This window comes from Macaca thibetana, chromosome 17, assembly GCF_024542745.1.
Source record: "Macaca thibetana thibetana isolate TM-01 chromosome 17, ASM2454274v1, whole genome shotgun sequence".
Lineage (NCBI taxonomy): Eukaryota > Metazoa > Chordata > Mammalia > Primates > Cercopithecidae > Macaca > Macaca thibetana.
Genome location: NC_065594.1, coordinates 29,589,657 through 29,609,361, shown reverse-complemented (window position 1 = coordinate 29,609,361; position 19,705 = coordinate 29,589,657). Strand labels below are relative to the sequence as shown.

The window sequence follows — 19,705 nt, the reverse complement described above, 5'->3', positions numbered from 1 at the left end:
TGCTGGTGCTGTGCTAGTGCCAAACAGACCTGTGGCTTCCCAGGGGACGGGTCTCAGGACACTCTCAGAGCTTGAGTTTCTCTGCATGGGCTGATGAGCAGAGACTTACAGCCTGGCTGGTCTTCAAGAGCTGAAGGAATGGAAGGTGTTGAGTGGAGTGTCTGGGCTCACTCCCCTGACCTCACCCGGCCTGTTTCTCATTCTCCACGTGTCTGTCCAGGTGGCTGCTAGCGATGTGCTCAGTACCAGAGATGAACTCACCCGTAGATTTCTGGGCCAAAGCTTCAGAGAGGTAGCTCCTCTTTCTATGAGGCTCAGAGACCCGCTGGATCTGCACGGGGGTTGTCTTCTTGTGTGCAGAATGCAGTTGAGAAAGCAGCTCCCTTTGCTCTCTTTTCAGAGTTTTCTAGAAACTCCTGCTGCATTAGGCTAAGATGAGGCTAATGCCCTGGCAATGGGGTGAGGGAAGGGGTATGTCAGGGGCCTGCCTGGGGGCCACACTGTTTCCTCAGGCCCAAAAACTTAGCCCCCCTTCCCGTAGGCAATTGACTAGAGAAGAAGGAAGATGGGGTGATTCTTTTTCTTCTAATTCTTACCCAGAAAAATCTCTTTAAATATCCATGGAATCAGTTTATGACAGGCCATGCCTTTCCCTTTCCCCAGTTAAGAGAACAATCAGAATCATTATGTTCTTTTGGTATAGAAAGGATTTCTGTATTTTAGGAAGTATCTGAATCAGAATTACATTTAAAATATATTCTTTGTATTTCTAAATACTTTTTGCATTTTTGCAATAGTTGTGCCCATTCAAGCTTGAGAACCACTGGTTTGGAGAATATACTGAACTTTATCCATTCTCACTTCTTTTTTTGGCATTTTCTTGTAAACCAGTCTGTGCATGCATAAGGGCCTTTGGGCAGAAGGAAGGGAGAGAGACTAAAAAACAAAAACAAAAACAAAAATAAAAAACAATCACTTAAATTAAGCCAAGGATGTTCTAGGCTAAGGTCAGGCTAAGAACTGAACAGAAGCTTCCTTTCTGCCATGACTGTGGGATGATATTCTTATTGTTCCATTTTTTAGGAAGAACCTTTTGTTTATGTGAACCTGATCATATGCATCTAAGAATATGTAACTCTTACAAATAAAAGACAGCTAGTAATTATATTGCATTCTTAGAAATTTCATCTCAACATGTTTTCAGAATGAAACCATACTGGAAATGTTTTAATACTTCTCTTTATTATTTTTCGAGTGCCAATGTCAATGTTTGGAAGGATTCTTTCATTTTGTTGCTTGTACTGACCCAACTATAGCCAGAAGCTTGTCTGGAAAATAAATGTTTAGGAGATTTGTTTTATAAACTGCATTAAAGCACTGCCATTTATCACCACGGATCTTTTCTTTTCTCTAAATGTGGCCTTGTTTGAAACCTCATCTATAAAAGTTCATTGTTGGGGATAAACTCAGGATAAAGGTGTCTTTACTCTGCCTCTTATCAAACTACAGTTTATCACAGATCTACCCTGAAATTATGTAATGAAGATATTGTGTACATTTTGTTTTCAAAGATAAGAAAAAATAAACATGGCTGAGAGGATATTTGGAGTCCTGGTTTTTTTTTTTTTTTTTTTTTTTAAAGCATTTATTGCTTATGGGACATGAAGCTGTGCCATCTTATTTTGCTTTGTTTTGTATGTTTTTGTTTTTAACTAGACTATACACAGACAACCTGAAAACATTCCATGATTGGGAAACAGAAGGTTGTCTCGTCTTTGGGGATAATTTTTAGGTGTTTGAAGTTGGTGATAAACCCAAGGATCTGGGCTCTGCCTGGGGAATCTTGAGATGGTGTCTGGTGGGGTTTGAGATAAATCAAATCTGAAACAATAAAAGTCAATTCAGAAAACCCAGCCGAGTCGACGGATTCTTTTCTTTCTTGGATTGGCCAGTTATTCAATGGAATCAAGCTGGTCACTGGGACTATGTTAGCATCTCTGGCTTTCCCAGGATTCTGTTTTGATACATGAAAATCTACCTATCCCTAGACAGAATGTCAAAAAGAGAGGATGTGCATCCCTGGCATCTGGCTTGTTTTTTAGTAGCCCCTGGTTTCTAGCTCCTGCTACAGACTGTCTTCTGCCTCATGGGGCAAGATGCACGGAGCTGCTAGTTCAATTTGTATCATGTGTACCCAGCCATGGGCCATGCAACTGAGAGCATGCTGCTAAGACTGACCTTCCTGGTGCCGATTCTCAGACACAGAGCCCAAAGTGTGTCTAACAGGACACTGTGTTCCTCTTACCATTGATTGCCTTTGCATAGAGGATGTGTTTCCTGTTGCTGCTGTAATAAATGACCACAGATTTTAACGCTTAAAACAATATATATGTATGCTCTTACAGTCTGGAAGTCAGAAGAACCAAAACCAGTTTCACCAGATTAGGTCAAGGTGTTGGCAGGGCTATGTTTCTTCTGGCAGCTTTAGAGGAGAATCCATTTCCTTGCCTTTTTCAGCTTCCAGGGGCTTCCTACATTCCTTGGCTGGTGACCCCATCCTTGCGCCACTCTAACCCGTTGATTCCATCATCACGTCTCCACCTGCTCAGTCTGTGTTCCTGCTTCCCATTTATAAGGGATTTTTTTTCTTTTTTGAGACAGAGTTTTGGTCTTGTTGCCCAGGCTGTAGTGCAGTGGGCTCAATCTCGGTTCACTGCAACCCCCGCCTCCCAGGTTCAAGCGGCTCTCTTGCCTCAGCCTCCTGAGCAGCTGTGATTACAGGCATGTGTCACCACACCCAGCTAATTTTGTATTTTTAGTAGAGACAGGGTTTCTCCATGTTGGTCAGGCTGGTCACAAACTCCCAACCTCAGGCGATCTGCCTGCCTTGGCCTCCCAAAGTGCTGGGATTACAGGTGTGAGCCCCCATGCCCAGCCCATTTATAAGGATCTTTGTGATTACATCACTCTCACCCGAGCAATCTAGGGTAGTCACTCCATCTCCAAATCCTTACTTTAATCAATTCTGCAAAATATCTTTTGCTATATAAAACGACATTCACAGGGGATTCGGATGGAAACATCTTTGGGAGGCCATTATTTAGCCAACCATACAGCATTACAAGATGTTCTAGTCCTTCTTACAGACCCAGCCCAATTCCCTTTTAAGGTTCATTATAAAAGCCCAATATCTGTGACTAATTCTGACTTTACATTTACATTCTCTCATTTACAAACTCCTTTGGTTCCAGCTCTTCCCTTGTAATTTGGTTAAGATGAAATTCTGTCTTGTCTGACAGGTTTCAATTTCAGAAAGACTTTTCAATTATACAGAATTCCCAAGTGGAAAAAACATGTCATTTCAACCCTATAAGGATGAGGAATGGGCAATGGTTCTAGATAAACATTGCTACTGGTCAAGAGTGATGTTTTCCTTCAATGAGTCCATCACGTCTTTATTAAGCAACTGCTATGTGCCAAACAAAAGAACACTTTATCTGCTTTCTGCCCTTCAGCAGTTGGTGATCCAAAGGGAGAAAACAGGATGAACACAGAGAATCTGTGCTGAGCTCCTTCTGCTTCACTGAGTGTCACTATCTACCTACAAAATGAGCTCTGGGAAGGGAGAGAGCCCACAGAGCTTGAGGTGTTAGGGGAGAATGTCATGGCTGGGGTGAAGCCTTGAAAGATGGATTTGGACTTTAACAGAAGACTGCTGGTGGGAACAGCGTGCAAAAGCACAGCTATGGAAACAGTAATGGAAAGGGTAGGGGACAGTAAAGAAGCGCCCTTGACTGAAGGGCAGGGTTTCTATTGAGCAGCCATGGAAAATCAGACTGAAAAGGTTGGAGGAAGTCAAATGAGGGGCACAGAGTTGGGCAGACAGGGATAAAGAATTGCACCATTATTGCATCTCAAGTTGGAGAGTGGAGAGGTGAAGTAGAACCCAGTATAGTTAGGGGGAGGAGTAGGATCCCCAAGGCTGTCCCCTGAAACATTGCAGGCTTAAACCAATCCAAGCTGCCCGTGTCCCCAGCAAGAGAGACTCTCCAGCCCTTGTCCCACTCCTGACTGTCCCCTGCCTCCCTTGATTTCTCCATCCTCTTTGACTTCTTTCCTCCCCAGGATGTGGTGTTTGCCCCTAAACTCCCCAGATCTGGCCGGATCAGACTCTTATGGCAGATCTTACCCATGGTCCCATGTCATTCGCCTGCATCCTCAGGGACTGCCTTCCTCCAGTCGTTCCAGCATCCCTGATCAAACACTGGGTGCTCAGCACCCCCCAGTTCTTCATCAACACCCTGGTTCTATGCAGGTCTCCTTGCAAGGAGGAGGGGGAGTGTGGTGAGATGAGTAGAGGTTTGGGCAGGCACACTTTGTAAATCAATTCACATAGTCATTCATAGCCATTTTGGATGATCTCACAGGCCACAGAGAATGCCAAAGCCTACTGGACATTCTCTTGGGAGAATTGCCTATGTTTGTTTATCCTTTCATCTGTCATTTGACAAATACTATTGAGCATGTGCTATGTCCCAGCCCTGTGTCTGGGGATATATCATAAACAGAGCCTCTCACAGAGCTTCTAGTCTCACAGAAGAGACAGACGTTAATCAAAGGATTGCACCAACACACATGAATCAGAATTGTAGTATGTTCTCTGCCAGAGGCCCAGGGTGTCTCCAAAAAGGTGTAACAGATAAATCTGAGCTAGTCAGGGCAGGGTGCCTTGGGGAGAACATTCTAGATCCCACATGGTTTCATTTTTTAGGCTCCAGCACTCAACAGTTGCCTCCTCAGAGAGGCCTCTCCTATCCACTGGATCTCAAGCATCACTGCTTCATCCCTACAATGCTGAAGTTTTATTTGTTGTGTTTACCATGATCTAATGCACGCGCGCACACACACACACGCATGCACCCATGTCTATGTCCCCATTAGACTGTGAGCCCCATGTGGGCAAGGGCTTAGTCTGCTCTGCTCACTGTATCCCCGGGACTTAGAACTACACCAACTCTGTGTTGACTGAATGATTGACAGATTGAGTAAATGAACGAAATGACCATGAGATGAGACCGGCAGGAGACCATGAAGCATCAAAATGTCAAGGGCTGGAGGTCACTTCCAAGATGGCCAAATAGGAACAGCTCTGGTCTACAGTTCCCAGTGAGATCGACGCAGAAGAAGGGTGATTTCTGCATTTCCAACTGAGGTACCTGGTTCATCTCACTGGGACTGGTCAAACAGTGGGTGCAGCCCATGGAGGGTGAGGCGAAGCAGGGCAGGGCATTGCCTCACCCAGGAAGTACAAGGAGTTGGGGGATTTCCCTTTCCTAGCCAAGGGAAGCCATGAGTGATTGTACCTGGAGGAACAGTACACTCCTGCCCAAATACTGTGCTTTTCCCATGGTCTTCGCAACCAGCAGACCAGGAGATTCCCTACTGTGCCTGGCATGGCAGGTCCCACACCCATTGAGCCTTGCTCACTGCTAATGCAGCAGTCTGAGATCAACCTAGGACACTGGAGCTTGGTGGGGGGAGGGGCATCCACCATTGTTGAGGCTTGAGTAGGCAGTTCTATGCTCACAGTATAAACAAAGAGGCAGGGAAGCTTAAACTGAGTGGAGCCCACTGCAACTCAGCAAGGCCTACCACCTCTCTAGATTCCACCTCTGGGGGCAGGGCAAAAGGCAGCAGACAACTTCTGCAGACTTAAACATCCCTGCCTGTCAACTCTGAAGAGAGCAGTGGTTCTCCCAGCATGGCGTTTGAGCTCTGATAATGGACAGACTGCCTCCTCAAGAGGGTCCCTGGCCCCTGTGGAGCCTGACTGGGAGACACCTCCCAGTAGGGGCCGACAGACACCTCATACAGGTGAGTGCCCTTCTGGGACGAAGCCTCCAGAGGAAGGATCAGGCAGCAATATTTGCTGTTCCGCAGCCTCTGCTGGTGATATCCAGGCAAAAAGGGTCTGGAGCGGACCTCCAGCAAACTCCAACAGACCTGCAGCTGAGAAGCCTGTCTGTTAGAAGTAAAACTAACAAACAGAAAGGAATAGCATGAACATCAACAAAAAAGTCATCTACAACAAAACCCCATCTGTAGGTCACCAATATCAAAGACCAAAGGTAGATAAAACCACAAAGATGGGGAGAAACCAGAGCAGAAAGGCTGAAAATTCCAGACACCAGAATGCCTCTTCTCCTCCAAAGGAACACAACTCCTTGCCAGCAAGGGAACAAAACTGGATGGAGAATGAGTTTGACCAGTTGACACAAGTAGGCTTCAGAAGGTCGGAAATAACAAACTTCTCTGAGCTAAAGGAGCATATTCTAACCCATTGCAAAGAAACTAAAAACCTTGAAAAAAGGTTAGACTAATGGCTAACTAGAATAACTAGTCTTGAGAAGAGCTTAAGTGACCTGATGGAGCTGAAAACCACAGTATGAGAACTTCATAAAGCATATACAAGCTTCAGTAGCTGATTTGATCAAGCAGAAGAAAGGATATCAGTGATTGAATATCAAAGTAATGAAATAAAGCTAGAAGACAAGATTAAAGAAAAAAGAGTGAAAAGAAATGAACAAAGCCTCCAAGAAATATGAGACTATGTGAAAAGACCAAATTTATGTCTGATTGGTGTTCCTGAAAGTGACGGGGAGAATGGAACCAAATAGAAAACACTCTTCAGGATATTCTCCAGGAGAACTTCCCCAACCTAGCAAGGCAGGCCAACATTCAAATTCAGGAAATACAGAGAACGCCAAAAAGATACTCCTCGAGAAGAGCAACTCCAAGACAAATAATTGTCAGATTCACCAAGATTGAATGAAGGAAAAAATGTGAAGGGCAACCAGAGAGAAAGGTCAGATTACTTACAAAGGGAAGCCCATCAGACTAACAGCGGATCTCTTGGCAGAAACTCTACAAGCCAGAAGAGAGTGGGGGTCAATATTCAAAATTCTTAAAGAAAATAATTTTCAACCCAGAATTTCATATCCAGCCAAACTAAGCTTCATAAGTGAAGGAGAAATAAAATCCTTTATAGACAAGCAAATGCTGAGAGATTTTGCCACCATCAGGCCTGCCTTACAAGAGCTCCTGAAGGAAGCACTAAACATGGAAAGGAACAACCGGTACCAGCCACTGCAAAAACATGCAAAATTGTAAAGACCATCGATGCTAGGAAGAAACTGTGTCAACTAATGGGCAAAATAATCAGCTAACATCATAATGACAGGATCAAATTTGCACATGACAACATTAGCCTTAAATGTAAATGGGCTAAATGCCCCAATTAAAAGACACAGACTGGCAAATTGGATAAAGAGTCAAGACCCATCAGTGTGTTGTATTCAGGAGACCCATCTCACATGCAGAGACACACATAGGCTCAAAATGAAAGGATGGAGGAAGATCTACCAAGCAAATGGAAAGCAAAAGGAAAGCAAAAAAAAAAAAAAAAAAAAAAAAAAAAAAAAAAAAAAAAAAAAAAACAAAAAAACAAAAGAAAACAAAACAGGGGTTGCAATTCTAGTCTCTGATAAGACAGACTTCAAACCAACAAAGACCAAAAGAGACAAAGAAGGCCATTACATAATGGTAAAGGGATCAATTCAACAAGAAGAGCTAACTATCCTAAATATATATGAACCCAATACAGGAGCACCCACATTCATAAAGCAAGTTCTTAGAGACCTAAAAGAGACTTGGACTCCCACACAACAATAATGGGATACTTTAGCAACCCACTGTCAATATTAGACAGATCAACAAGACAGAAAATTAACAAGCATATCTGGGACTTGAACTCAGCTCTGGACTAAGCAGACCTAATAGACATCTACAGACAGAACACTCCACCCCAAATCAATAGAATATACATTATTCTCAGCACCACATCACACTTATTCTAAAATTCACCACATAATTGGAAGTAAAAACTCCTCAGCAAATGTAAAAGAACAGAAATCACAACAAACTGTCTCTCAAACCATAGTGCAATCAAATTAGAACTCAGGATTAAGAAACTCACTCAAAACCACACAACTGCATGGAAACTGAACAACTTGCTCCTGAATGATTACTGGGTAAATAACGAAATGAAGGCAGAAATAAAGATGTTCTTTGAAACCAATGAGAACAAAGACACAACATACCAGAATATCTGGGACACATTTAAAGCAGTGTGTAGAGGGAAATTTATAGCACTAAATGCCCACAAGAGAAAGCAGGAAAGATCTAAAACTGACACCCTAACATCACAATTAAAAGAACTAGAGAAGCAAGAGCAAACAAATTCAAAAGCTAGCAGAAGAAAAGAAATAACTAAGATCAGAGCAGAAGTGAAAGAGATAGAGACACAAAAAACCCTTCAAAAAAAATCAATGAATCCAGCAGCTGGTTTTTTGAAAAGATCAACGAAATAGATAAACTTCTAGCAAGACTAATAAAGAAGAAAAGAGAGAAGAATCAAATAAATGCAATAGAAAATGATAAAGGGGATATCACCACTGATCCTAAAGGAAAACAAACTACCATCAGAGCATACTATAAACACCTCTACACAAATAAACTGGAAAACCTAGAAGAAATGGATAAATTCCTGGACACATACATCCTCCCAAGAATAAACCAGGAAGAAGTTAAATCTCTGAATAGACCAATAACAGGTTCTGAAATAAAGACAATAATTAATAGCCTACCAACCAAAAAAAGTCCAGGACCAGATGGATTCACAGTCGAATTCTACCAGAGGTACAAAGAGCAGCTGGTACCATTCCTTCTGAAACTATTCCAATCAATAGAAAAAGAGGGAATCTTCCCTAACTCATTTTATGAGACCAGCATCATCCTGATACCAAAGCCTGGCAAAGACACAACAACAAAAAAAGAGAATTTTAGGCCAATATCCCTGATGAACATTGACGTGAAAATCCTCAATAAAATACTGGCAAACCAAATCCAGCAGCACATCAAAAAGCTTATCCACCACAATCAAGTTGGCTTCATCCCTGGATGTAAGGCTGGTTCAACATACACAAATCAATAAATGTAATCCGTCACATAAACAGAACCAATGATAAAAACCACATGATTATCTCAATAGATGCAGAAAAAGCCTTGAACAAAATTCAACAGCCTTTCATGCTAAAAACTCTCAGTGAACTAGGTATTGATGGAACATATTTCAAAATAATAAGAGCTATTTATGGCAAACGCACAGCCAATATTATACTGAATGGGAAAAACTGGAAGCATTCCCTTTGAAAACTGGCAGAAGACAAGGGTGCCATCTCTCACCACTCCTCTTCAACACAGTATTGGAAGTTCTGGCCAGGGCAATCAGATAAGAGAAAGAAATAAAGGGTATCCTGTTAGGAAAAGAGGAAGTCAAATTGTCTCTGTTTGCAGATGACATGATTACATATTTAGAAAACCCCATCATCTCAGCCCAAAATCTCCTTAAATGGAGAAGCAACTTCAGCAAAGTCTCTGGATACAAAATCAGTGTGCAAAAATCACAAGCATTCCTATACACCAAGAACAGACAGAGAGCCAAATCATGAGTGAACTCCCATTCGCAATCACTACAAAGAGAATAAAATACCTAGGAATCCAACTTACAAGGGATGTGAAGGACCTCTTCAAGGAGAACTACAAACCACTCCTCAACAAAATAAAAGAGGACACAAACAAATGGAAGAACATTCCATGCTCATGGATAGGAAGAATCAGTATTGTGAAAATGACCATACTGCTCAAGGTAATTTATAGATTCAATGTTATACCCATCAAGCTACCACTGACTTTCTTCGCAGAATTGGAAGAAACTACATTAAATTTCATATGGAACCCAAAAAGAGCCCTCATAGCCAAGATAATCCTAAGCAAAAAGAACAAAGCTGGAGGCATCACACTACCTGACTTCAAACTATACTACAAGTCTACAGTTACCAAAATAGTATGGTACTGGTACCAAAACATACGTAGACCAATGGAACAGAACAGAGGCCTCAGAAATAACACTACACATCTACAACCATCTGATCTTTGACAAACCTGACAAAAACAAGCAATGGGGAAAGGATTCCTTATTTAATAAATGATGCTGGGAAAACTGGCTAGCCATATGTAGAAAGCTGAAACTGGATCCCTTCCTTACACCTTATACAAAATTAACTCAAGATGGATTAAAGACTTAAATTTAAGACCTAAAACCATAAAAACCCTAGAAGAAAACTAGGCCATACCATTCAGGACATAAGCGTGGGCAAAGACTTCATGACTAAAACACCAAAAGCAATGGCAACAAAAGCCAAAATTGACAAATGGGATCTAATTAAACTAAAGAGCTTCTGCACAGCAAAAGAAACTATCATCAGAGTGAACAGGCAACCTATAGAATGGGAGAAAATTTTTGCAATCTATCCATCTGACAACTGGTTAATATCCAGAATCTACAAAGAACTTAAACAAATTTACAAGAAAAAATCAAACAACCTCATGAAAAAGTGGGCAAAGTGTATGAACAGGTGCTTCTCAAAAGAAGACATTTATGCAGCCAACAGACATATGAAAAAATGCTCATCATCACTGGTCACTAGAGAAATGCAAATCAAAACCATAATGAGATACCATCTCATGCCAGTTAGAATGGCGATCATTAAAAAGTCAGCAAACAACAGATGTTGGAGAGGATGTGGAGAAATAGGAAAGCTTTTACACTGTTGGTGGGAGTGTAAATTAGTTCACCCATTGTGGAAGACAGTGTGGTGATTCCTCAAGGATCTAGAACTAGAAATACCATTTGACCCAGCAATCCCACTACTGGGTATATACCCAAGGGATTATAAATCATGCTGCTATAGAGACACATGCACACGTATGTTTATTGCAGCACTACTCAAAATAGCAAAGACTTGGAACCAACCCAAATGTCCATCAATAATAGACTGGATAAAGAAAATGTGGCACATATACACCATGGAATACTATGCAGTCATAAAAAAGGATGAGTTCATGTCCTTTGCAGGGACATGGATGAAGCTGGAAACCATCATTCTCAGCAAAATATCACAAGGACAGAAAACCAAACACTGCATGTTCTCACTCATAAGTGGGAGTTGAACAATGAGAACACATGGTCAGGGAGGGGGACCACCACACACCAGGGTCTGTTGAGGGGTGGGAGGCTTGGGGAGGGATAGCGTTATGAGAAATTCCTAATGTAAATGATGAGTTGATGGGTACAGCAAACCACCATGGCACATGTATACCTATGTAACAAACCTGCACGTTGTGCACATGTACCCTAGAACTTAAAGTACAATAAAAAAAATGTCAAGGACCATAGGCCATGGAGAGAGACTCGGGCTGAGGGAATACCATGGCAATATCTGTGCTGGAGGGAGTATGGCTCATGTAAGGCTGCTCCAAGATGTCCCTTATTGATCTGCAGTGCATTACTGAGCACCCGTATTTGTCAAGCATTCTTCTAGGCCCTGAAGGCAGAATAGGACCAGATCCCTTCCTTCAGAGCTTTCAAATTTGGGGGCAGAGGTGTACAGGCAATAAGCAGTCATCTCTGACAGGAATATATATTTATGTAGAACAAAGGGCCAAGGGTGAAATGCTGTGAAGACTGGTGGAGAAAGGCACAGAGCAGAGAGAGGCAGAAGGTGGGGTGTTCAGTCAGTGGAGGCCTCTCAGAGATGGTGACACTTGAATGGAAGGAAATAGGGGATTAATGGAGACCAGAAGGAGAACTGCCCAGGCAAAGGAAGGCTCCACGTGGAACAGCATCAAGGGATCTTGAGGAGAAGAAAGGAAGGTGCCCAGGAGTGCTCGAGGGTTCTCAGCAAGCGAATAACACAATCTGATCACGTTTTTAAAAGATGATTCTGGCTGTTGGGTGAGGTTTTGACTGGGGATGGGGGCGGGGTGGGGACAGCTGTTGAGCAGCTCTGTGGGGTCCAGATGGAGTAGCTTGATCAGGGTGGGGATAGGGAAGTAACAAAAGACGATTGGATTTCAGATCAACTCTGAAGGAGAACCTTCCAGTATTTAGGTTTGCCGTGAATTCAATATGGAGACACAGGGCAGTGATAGAGGTTCGCTTTATTGAGTTGAATGAAGGATGGGTTGATGGGCAGGGGTGTTTGGTGGCGAGGGAAATCAAGAGATCTATTTTAGGTGTGTTCACTTAGAGCTTTCTGTAGACCTCCAAGTAGAGACGTAAAACGGGAAATTAGATACCTTTGTGTAGAGCTCAGGGGAGTGGCTTGGTCTAGGGTGTGATCCCGGGGCCATCCTTGCAGAGATGGAATTTGAAGCCACAGGGAGGTGAGGTCACCTAGGTGCTGAGCGGAGATGTAAGAGGGAGGAAGCGGACACCTGAGGCCTGGAGTACCCCAGCATGCAGAAGGTAAGCAGAGGAGGGGCAAGCAAGGTTTGAGGAAGAGTGGACCAATGAGGAGGAAGTGCTCAAAGGGTGTGGACTGAGCCCAGAGGGCGACAGGGAAGTGGCTTGGGAGGCCAGCCAGGTTGGTGGAGCAGGCTCCACAGCCAGCTGAGATAAGCAGTCTCAATTTTAATTCAAAATCAAACTATCCACAGCCCAGAGAGCTCACTAACCTGTCTCATGAGACCCGGTCTGCACTACTTCTGACTGTTTCTAAAACTCAGGCCCTGCTGAGAGACAATTGCCTGTAGCAGGAGCCCATGGGCAGCTGAAGCGTCAGTCATGACTTAGGTGCTCCTTTCACTGGGTGGCCTGCACCGGGTGGGAGTGCGGATGGACTCTGGGTCCCGAGCACCCCCTCATGCAAAGAACAAACTACCCAACCTCACCCCATCTCACACGGTCTCATCCAAGCCGCAGGCCTGAGGCCCTGGCTGTGTAAAAGTGGGCAGATGATTTAGGCTCTCTAGGCCTTATTTTTTCTCAAATGGGAATTGGGCATGATAATAACATTTCTTAACACAGTGTCATGGTGACGGTTAAATGAATTTACACCCGTTAAAGTGCCTGGTAGATAGTGTTAACTATTGTCATAATGAAAGAATGTTGATTTGCTATCACTTAGGATATTCAAAAATTGTGCCACACACTCTGAAAAGAGCTGTAAAACAGAAATTCTCAAAATGTTTCCATTGGAGGAAGTATAGTCTCCTGAGAAAGCTGTTTTGAAGAAGACAGCACTGCTCCAACTTGTGCTTAAGATTGGGCTCTGTAGGCAGGAGGTCTGGCTTGAATCTTGGTTCCTCCATCCACCAGTTGGATGTCCTTGAATGTGCTACTCACCTGCTCCCAGCCCCAGCTTCCTAACTGTAAAATGAACAAGGGTCAAGTGCCTACTTCATGGGACCCTCATGAGCACCCGATAGCATAATGCACGTAAAGCCCTTGGCCCTGTGGCGGCAGAGTAAGTACAATAAATATTCAGTTAATATTTATTATTATTATTATCAGGGTCCTCAAAATACATAAATCTGCAAGTTACATTCAGTTGGTTACAATGTGACCATCCTTTTTTTGTCATGCCTCCTTATATATGGTCCCCAGATCACCTGGTTTATTTGCAACTTTTCCTTTATCAAATGGAAGTATAGATTAGGTTAGATTTGAAGATTGTTGATTTTGGTCTTAAGGAGCCCTTACCTCGAGTGCCAGTGTAGTGAGACCTCACCTCCCTTCTTGCCTGGGTTCTGCGCATAATGTGCAAAGTCAGATGTATATTCACTTTGCAGTTCTGAGACCACTGCACCTGGAGAAGGTTGTAGCCTTATTTTACACCGAGGGACACTATCACTTGGGGAAGACAGAGGACTTTTTCATGATTAATCCAGACCTCAAGTACCAGTTCCAGGGTGAAGACTGACTTGAGCCCACTCCTCTGAGCCACCATCCTCCACCTGGTCAGAGCCACACACCTCCTGCCTCCCTTCCCTCGGGAATGACTTACACAGCGGCCGGTTGGCATGTGAGGCTTTGGCCACACGGTGGCGCTTTATGCCCAGCAATCCCGCTGGTCCGCTTACGCACCATTGAAGATTTGAAAATCAAATTGAAAAGGAAAGAGCCCTGCCTTCTAGTTCTTCTTAGAATACACAGATAGTATTGTCAACGAGTATGGGGCTGTTAGCAACGAAGGAGGTGAACTGGGTTCACTAGCTGGTTACCACCCTGTAGGAAATGCCTCAGTTCTTGCTGGTTTCATCCGTCCTAAGGGGAAATCAAAGGACCTCTTGTTTGAAATCAAAGGATTCAGAATTCCACATTCAGAGCCCATTTTCAGGTGTTTTTCACAACATTGTACTCGACCACATGTGTGAATCAAACCTCACTTTCCAGTGTGGTAGATGAAATAAAATGGGCCCACATACGCCAGAGTTTTGATTTTCCTGGAAAAAGAGATTTTTCTTAAGATATTGCCTGACTCCAAGACAGGCCTAAACCTCTTCCGGAAAAAAGAGAGGGGTTAATGGCAGCTGGTTTTATTCTTCTCTTGAAGGTGATATAGGACACAGGCCTGGGCGTGAATACCGGCTCCGACACTAACTAGTTTTGGAGCCTCAGGGAAGCTACTTCATGCCTCTGCACCTCAATGCTCCCATCAGTCAAGCGTGTTCACGATAATACGACCTACACGATAGGATTGTGGTAAGACTGAATTAATATTAACTAGAACCAAATGAAAGTGGTTCAATTGGTTCAATTCTAAAGTCTTTGACCTGTAAAAAATGGCAATTTCATGTGGCTCATTCTAAAACATGGAAAGTGCTTTGTGCCAGGCATATGGTGAGGCTTGGTAAAAGTGAGTGATTATTATCACAGCTGGCATGAAAAGAGTACAAGCACTTACTATGAACATTTAAGAAAACAAACCGCCCTGTCTTCTGGATATTTTTTTCCTGAAGATTCTTACTGATCGATGACTCAGTTGTTCCTGCATACTAAAGTTTATAATACACAAATACGTGGAAAGAAATCTGACCGTTTATCATAGCTCTACCTTTAGCCAGGTTATCCCAGCCTCCAGACATCTTTCAGTGAGATATTAAACCCACCAAGGGAGAAAACTCAAGGCCAACCCAGTACCACCTGCCACACGAGGAAAGCTGAACTCTTTCATTCTGTGCCTGCGCGGTCCCTAGGTGATGGAGACCTCCCTCTGCAGAGCCGGCCTCTCAGAGAGCGCTCTATGCCTTGGACTGATGTAGAAATTGATCCTCTCAGTCCCTCTGAGGCACACACATCAAAGTTGACCTCTTCTATGTCCTTTTCCTTCTTAGGTGAATACTAGCTAATCTGTTTGGCCAAAGGGATAATATTTTTATTCTGTCAGAAGTTTCCCAAGTTATAGCTAAAAGGAATGAGAATTTCAGAGACCTGGCAGGTCTGGGGGGTGGGGCTGGGGGGTGTATTTTTTAACAGACGGGCCTCTGGGAGCCCAGCTTCAGCCACACCCTGTCTTGTGTCCGGGGACACTTTCCTCTGCTGATGTAGACCCTGGAAAGAAAGCCAGCAGTGGCTCAGAAGCCAGGAAGTCTGAGGTAGACTGGGGGCAACAAATCAACCACAGGAAAGGCTTGCTACCAGGAATGAGGCAGCTGCGTTCCCAGAAATGCACAAACAAAACACCGAAAACCAGATCAGCGTTCTGTTTTCTTCTCAGACACTCTTACCTTGTATTCTCCCTCTAGTTTCTTTCCTTAAATGATAGAGGTTTACTCCAGTGACCTCTCAATGGTATCCCGCCCTCCCCACAAGTCCATGAAAAAGAAAAGATGTGTGTTTCTCATTGCACACAGGAGATGAGATGTGGTTTATTGGATCTCATCATGTATCACAGGACACGCATCAAGCGAGGCTGTGTTTACATCCATGTGTCTAATTTGGGGAATGATGTTTGAACCCTTCAATGCACCAAACGTGAGTTAGCAAGTTAAGCCAGGCACCGCAGAGAACATACTGTATTCACATGAAGTTCAAGAGCTAGCAAAACTAGTCTGTGGCAATAATATGATAGTAATCTGAACAGGGGCAGCTGGGGGTGGTAGGGTTGATTAAGAAGGGGTACGGGGGAACTTTCTATGACCACAGAGATGTTCTATATCTTCATTAGGGTGTGAGCTACACAATAGTATACATTTGTCAAAGGTCATGAAACTGCTCACTTAATATAGAAAAAGGTAACAGTGAAAAATATCCCTCAAAACAACAATCACAGTATGGGCAAGGAGGTCCATCATGTCATGGAAGAGAGAAGGGGAATTTCCATATAGTGAAATTTCCTCCCTGACTGTCTATGCAATTGAAAAACATATAAAACGTCAGCCAATTTTCCAGACAGTTTCAAAAACTAGGGACTTTTTTTTTTTTTTGGTACAAGCACTGTCTATGTCTTTTCAAATGTTTACAGAGTATTTACAAAAAGTAGTCCGTTGGGTGGCAGTTGTAATTAGGGAAACTGGCAGTGAAAATTAACACATACCATAAAAGAGGGATAATTACTCCACTGTCATATACAATATTATTATCAAATGGTATTCACCCAGGAATCCAATTGGTTCGTTCCCACTCAGCCTCGTTGTTACAGGAAAGCCCCTCCCCTCCTTGTTACCCTGGGTATGAAGCTGCCACGTTCCATGGATGATATGCCATATGGTACTTAACATCAGAATCAAAATGAGCTTGTGCTTTTTGTGTGAGATGTTGAAATTTATTAGAAAATCAGAAAGCCTAATTTCCACTAAGTTCCTGAGAACTGCCATCTGCCGCATGAAAAAGAAAATGGAGATTTTTTTTTTTTTTTTAAAAACCATTTACTTATTGTGAAATGTGAGGGTGCTGGTGTATGTGTTTGAAAAAGCGGGTTGGGGGCGGGGAGGGGGTTTGTGAGAGAGCGCCAGAGCAAGCCCACTTGGCAGGGCAGAAAGAAAGAGTGTCAGCTGAATGGAGGCAAGGGCTTGCGAAGCATAATTATGGAAATCATCTATTCCTGAGCCTTTTTTTTTCTCCTCCTGACCACATGTTCCTGCCACAGAGGAGCAGCACATAGAGTCCAGCTTTTGAGAATAAGTGAAGTCCCCACTTCAGAAAGAAGGGGGAGCTGAAACCAGTCTCTCCGGGTGTCAAGTCCTTCTATGGAGGAGCTGGCGTGAGTCAAGCCAGGAGGGTAAAGGCGAGGCAGCCAGAAAGGCTGAGTGGAAGGAGGACCAGGAAGTCTTTCTAAGGAGAGTGACAGAAAGAAGGGCAGGCAGGATGGGAGAGGGACGCCGACAGGGGAGAGTGAAGGAGTGCCTACTGAGAAGGGAAGAATCTTCCAGCACACTTCAGATGCCAAGGGAAAGATGCTGAAGTCTTTCAGGAGGGCGTGTGATGCCTGGACATTCATTTCAGCAGATGGCCCTGGTCTATGGCGTTGTTAGGTTCCCGATAGGCTGTCTTAACCATGAGTCACATCCATCTAGTGCCCCACACCTCCACACTGCAGCCTGGAGGGCTTACCCCAGCCTTTGATTTTACCGAATTTATTTATTTGTTCTCTGTTTTTACACCAAAGCTAGCATGTGTGTTGGAACAGCTACAGGCAACATTTGTTGGACCTGGTTAGTGGCTGGATTTCTCACCTCTGACCACAAGTAATACTCAGGAAATAGACCTCTGGCAAACAGCCCGCCAGAGCCTGAAATGGAACAGTGATGAGGATGGAGGATAAGGCTCGAGGCACCAGGGGACTTCCCATTATGACACTGTAGGGCCAAGTGTTGGTCAAGGCAGGACGTTCTTGGATGGCATCCAAAGTGGTTTAATTAAAGATAGACTAAAAAGACCACTCAACAGCCAGCCTCATCTACAAGGCAGTCTTCCCACAGGAGCTTAGGTATGCCTTTCTGTGCTGGCAGAAAGGCGTTCTGTGCCGCTGGCACCTTGGGGAGAAGCTTCAGGTTTCTGTCTGAACTCCTGAGAACTTAGCATCCAGAGTGTGCATGACTTGGGGTGCCAGGCAGCAGGTCCCACTCGCTCACCAGAGGGGGTGGCCTTACGCTTTACCCCCCAGATGACTGAGGACCCAACAGCGTGCTCCTTGCTTGGAGACTGGTGATGAGCTCCTAATTTCCCTGTGGACTGCTCAGACCTCTACAAGTCAGGCTTCTGGAGACGCTGCGGATTCTCTCCTGAGCGACTAGGGGCTGGCAGGAAGGGCGGGAGCAGCTGCGTAGGAACATGGTGAGCAGCTCTCAGCACCCTCGGCCCTGATTTTCCCTCTGCTTCCATTTGTTGAGCACCTATTGTTCAAAATGCCTGTTATCTACGAGGCTACAGTTTCCTGAGCGCTTACTATGTGCTAAGTACCTCACACATATTACCTCATTTAATCCTTACTAAAACCCTGTGAGGAAGGGACCATTCTCATCCCCATTTTCCAGATGAGACAACTGAAGGCGAGTAAGATCTGGCCTGAGTCAAACAGCAAATAAGACTTGGGGTCAGCAACGAGCCCTCATGGTCTGACTCCAGAAAGGACGTTCCTCTATAACCCCAACAACCATCCTCCAACAGAGCAAATGGTATTATTTCCACTTTCGCTCATGAGCAGATTGGGCTCAGAGAGGTTAGGCAATTTACCCAAAGCTGCACAGCTACAAGTCACAGAAACAGAAACCCTTCTGGTTTGAGAGCCCAAACCCTGTCTCCTAAGCCGTACCCCCTCTCTGGGCTTACTGAGGCTGCATTTTATTTTGAAGCCACATTCCCCAGCCAACTTCTGGCAGGCACAGTGAGTAGGATAGGATATGGAATGTGAAAACATCTTTACAAGAGAAAGATTTGGCTAAACCTTAACATTTTCAGACGTTTTAACTGATTCTTTGGAAAACAGATGTTTTTTGGGGTGCCGCAGCCATGGCCCAAGTAGCCTCTGAAAGATTTGGGTGCCGCCAGCCAATGAGAGTCCCTGCCTGCTTGCTGATCTCACTGGTTGAGCAGCAGTAGTTCCAGGTGGTTAGAGAACTGTGGTGCTGGCTTGCCTTTCTTGCCCATTTCAATGAGGCCCTCAAATGTGTAGGGAGTGTGTCCTACCGTGTATCCCCCTCCACCTGGCTGTGGGCAGCAAACACCAAGGTCCCCGCCTACACTGGACACATCGTGTGGGATCCATTGCCTCTTCTGCTTTCTCCAGGGGCAGAGAAAGTCACCTGATTTCAGTGGACAGGAAAGGGACATGTTTATAATCAGTAGAGGGTGAGGGGTCACTCTCTGATCTATAAGCTCAAGGTCTCTAAACGATCAACTCTGCTACCAGCTTGGGGAACTGCTGAACACCGAAGACAAATGCTGGACCACATGACTTAATGGCCCTAAATTCATCAAACAGAGGCACACTATCGGGGTGGCCATGATCCAGCAGTAGATGATGTGGTTATCAACCAGCAGCGGACTTCAAATTCCCCAATGCCTCAGTTTCCCTTGTTATACACTAGAAGGGTGTCTCTAGTGCGTGGGCAGTGGGCATAATGTTTTATTCGATTGGGCATACTTTTGCAAAGATTGCTAAGTTGAACAATTGCTATCTTTGTTTACATTGGATTGATGTTGAATAACTGGGGTTATTTAAAGATTTTCGTAGTTCAGACTTGAGGCTTCAATTCAGTACTTCCTTACTCGATAAGTATTTGTTAAATACCTCCTATGTAG

At 44.0% G+C, this 19,705-nt stretch overlaps 1 protein-coding gene across 1 annotated transcript in view; it reads right to left on the bottom strand.

Moving 5' to 3' along the window:
• The window catches only part of LOC126940470 (peptidyl-prolyl cis-trans isomerase NIMA-interacting 4-like), a 1,058,238-nt gene that overhangs the window by 1,037,585 nt on the left and 948 nt on the right, over positions 1-19,705 (bottom strand). The window lies entirely within an intron of this gene.